A 4211-nucleotide genomic window follows, 5' to 3' on the forward strand; every position below is an offset into this window, starting at 1 on the left:
TCCCTACTGAACAATATCTTGATGGGAGGTCACCTGGGCATCGCACATTTGAAAAGCTACGCAGCTGATTTTTATACACAATCAGGTTAGGCATCTCTGCTGTAGCATTTACCCATATTACAGCAAAGTTAGAGTTTGGGCTAATGTCTTTTTCTCATAGAGAGGTAGGTAGAATGTTAGAGTGATTGGAGTCCATGGAGTGAAGTGTGAATCTGAATCATCACTCAGATTAATAACCTCTGCTAAACGTGGTAATCATTGTTGCTGTTCTCCTTGCAGACAAAGAATAGAATTGCATATCCTGGCCTTATGTTGTTGGGTTGGGCCAAGTGATAAGTTCTTTTCGTAGGGGAAGGAGAAGGGTGAAAGTGAAATGTCAAAGTCTTTTTCCAACATGTTAGTGTGCCTAAGGGGTGAGATTTAGAGTACATTGACCCCTTTATTTCACCTGGCATGTTAATAAACCTTTGGATTAAAAAGAAAAAGTATGGCAATTTATTTGAAACTGTTTTTGCATGATCAAGGAAGAGACACTGATTTGGAAAGCAGCAGTCATGAGCCAAAGAAGAGGGACTCCACTAAACTGAGAAGGGGCATGGGATGAGAGGAGAGTCCAGGGGTAGAGGAATAGAGGTAGGTAGCAAGAAAGAAACATCTAGGAAAGGAAATTTTCTAAAAAGCTGAGAGAGAATGGTGACCCAACTGGCAGGTGAAGGATATTTAAAAAGAGGGTGGTTATTTTCCAGTTTTAGTAATTTACATATCTGCCATATGACCTATAGTAGAGGTGCATTAACTACTTATATGTATGCATGCTTGTATTTAATATGTATGTGTGGGAGACTTGAGCCCTAAGGAAATGAGCTCTAAGAACTTGTAAATATTAGTAAGGATTGATAACTTCGTACAATGTCTTTGCAAAATTGAAAGAAGTAGAAATTACGTTTGATGCGTGCTCATCCTCCTTGTAAACTCCTATCCATCATCACCTGTAGATCTACCTCTTTCCCCTTTCACTGTTCTTGGGACAGACATCTATAAGATATTCTGGGTTTGCTTTTTTGTTTTTTTACTTGATTACCTATTGATTCCAACTCATCTATTTTTCACTGTTGATCGCATTTTGTGTTACTTCCCCAAGGGCATTTTCATATTGGGAATTAATAAACCAGCAAATATTTGTAGAAAATATTTATATGGACCTCTAGGGGTGACATTATAGGGACTGTGGCAGATAAGACAGATTGGTACTTTGGCCTGGGAAAATATAATACAAGAATATCTAATAAATATCTAATACTGTGACAATTGAACTATTATAAGGGCCAAGCTAGAATACTTGCAAGAGGAAGAGAATGCTTTCTGAGGCATATTTCAGAGTTTATCACATGTAAACTTCTCCACAAACTGTGAACCTCTGAGCCAGATATTTTATCACCAATCTTATACATCAAACCAACAACATATTGAAGAGAGGAGTAAGAAATTTGTCTATACTACACACCAATATCAGTAAATGGTCGAGTCCAGACCCAGCTCTTGACTGTAAGATTCTGAAGATGTCATTTTTCATTTTACCTCAACCCATGCAAATCTTCAGAAATGGAAATCTTTGGTCTGGTTTGCAACCAGAAGGCATATCTGGAAACATGGGCAGAATTTAAAAAGATGAAAATTTTACTAATTTTTTTTAAGCACAAGACTATCTAATAATGGATCGGTTGCCTCAGAAGTTTAATTTTTGCCATCCTGAAAGGGTTCAAAGAGAAGATGGATGACAGTCAGCCTGGGATATTGCAGAAAGGACTCCTTCTCTTGTCTGAAGTTGGATTAGATGTCAGCCAAAATCCTTTCTAAATCCCCAATTCTATGCCTCTAGGGCCCTAAATGCTTTGTAGTGTGGAACAGAATATAAATAAGTTAAGAGAAGTGATGAGCCAACAGATACTTATTACATTTCTACAGTGTGCAAGGCACCAGGATTCTCATCTCACGCCATGGAGATGGCTGATATTCCTACTTATTCCCTGATCTCTGAAAGTGTGAATCAGGCTTGGTGTCAGGAAGGAAGTAACCAAGAGAAAAAGCTGTCAGAAAAAGGACCAGAAAAAAAAAAAGTCAAATGTTAACTTCTCACCATTTGCTCAAGTCTGGCTCTTCCTGAGCATCTTCTTAAAGTTCTATGTTGACCTCTCCCTCTCCCCTGGGTGTCAGAATGTGGAGGAAGAATCCTGCTGATTGACTCATGAAACACATTACCAGAAGCTCTCTATTTTAATAGTTAAGGCCACGGAAGCAATTTGTACTTTACTTAGAAGTTTATTGCATTTTGATAATTGCTTTTCCCCTTGAACTGTAGAGTTTTAAAATATAATTTTTGACTGACTATAAAAAGGAAAAAAGTCCATATAACTTTAAGAGCATTTTCAAAGCTTTTAAAGTCTCCACTAAACTAAAGCAGCCCAAAGTTACCTTGTTGAGTTGTTTCAAGTTAGCATCATAATCATTTCTTTTAACCCTCTGACATCCAAAACACCAAGAGAAAAAGAAATAACAGAGATATTCTCTCTTATAGAGAATTCCATTCAGAAACATTTCTGAAGGACACAGTGAAGGGGAGAGAATACCACATAGCTGGTCAGTAAGCTTGGCACAGCTCTGTTTGTATGTATACAAATAAACAGTGAGTCTGAAGTACTCAGACTCATAGAGCTCAGCAGTTAAACAGTCTCAGTGAAATTAACTCAATGGATAAATAGTCCTATGGATGGTCATTTTCCAAGTGTGAACATCCATTTGGGCTATTAGTCAATGGTCTATACTGGTTTATCAATGTAAAAATAATGACTTACACAGAGCAATATCTTATAATTACAAAATCCTTTCACAAATCTTCCAATATATACTCTATACATTTGGGAAATATTTACTTTATCTAGATCCAGATGGATAACCAGGATAATGATAAGTTAAGACACTATCTGCCGTTTGAAAATGTTTCTTTGGGTTGCTTTTGAATTTTTCCACTTCCCTGTAGCTATGTTTGTATTAGACTTAGATTTAATTAAATCAGCTCTTTGATTTCATCAGAGTGGAGCAGCTATTCACAAGTGTTGGTTAGCCAGCCATCTGAAAATCAACAGAACATCTACTTATCTATAATAATGTATATTCAGTAAACTATATTCACACTTTATTTATTTGATTATCACAACAGCCTTAAATAGGATTATAACTTCTATTTTCTGGAAGAGGTTACCAAGTTAGCACAAAAGTTTAGTGACTTGCTAGTACCCCCACCAGTAGATAACATTAAAGCCAGAGTAGAAACCAGAATTGTTAATTTAAGACTTAAATTATAAGTACCCATCTTGAGGGATGCCTGGGCGGCTCAGAAGGTTAAACATCTAACCGTTGATTTTGGCTCAGGTCATGATCTCACAGTTCATGAGTTTGAGCCCTGCAGTGACTCCTGCGTCAAGCCCCACATCAGCTTACGTGCTGACAGTGTGGAGTCTGCTTGGGATTCTCTCTCTCTCCCTCTTTCTCTGCCACCCACCTAAATAAATAAATAAACTTAAAAAAAAAGAAGTATCCATCTTAGCACCAGTGAGGCAAAATATCGTCCACCTTCATAACTCCATCAATAAACATGGAAAATTGTGATTTTATAGAGGAAAGTGCAGACACAGTGGGATAGAGAGTTTTCCACAAATGATTTATACTCAAGTTAAATAGATTATTTCCAGGAAGGGGCAGTGCATGTAAAACTCTCATTTTATACATATGTCTCCTTTTCTAGTGCAACCAATACTGAGTTTATTATCCCATCTATGTAATAAATTCATGGATGATAAACCCATAATGGGTAATAAGGGGAAATTAAGTTAATAACAGCTTATTGAATATTCTATACTTTTCAAAGAGCTTTCAGTTATTAGTGGTATTTGATGAAACACCCTAGTGAGGTTGACAAGGCAGAGATTTGTAATGTTTGGCAATATCTTTAGTTAAATGAAAATGGTTACTTCATAGAATTGAAAGCTTTGTGAATAACTTATACCCTTCTACATAAATGACCTAAAAAATAATGATAATCCAGTTCAGAACCACAACAAATGGACTTTTCAATTGAATCATGTTCCCTGCATACATATTCAGGGTGCACTATCTTTGGTCTAAAGATGAGGAAACAAATGCAGTTAGAAAAC

Source organism: Hyaena hyaena, unplaced genomic scaffold, assembly GCF_003009895.1.
Source record: "Hyaena hyaena isolate Hyena2069 unplaced genomic scaffold, ASM300989v1 scaffold_537, whole genome shotgun sequence".
Taxonomy (NCBI): Eukaryota; Metazoa; Chordata; class Mammalia; order Carnivora; family Hyaenidae; genus Hyaena; species Hyaena hyaena.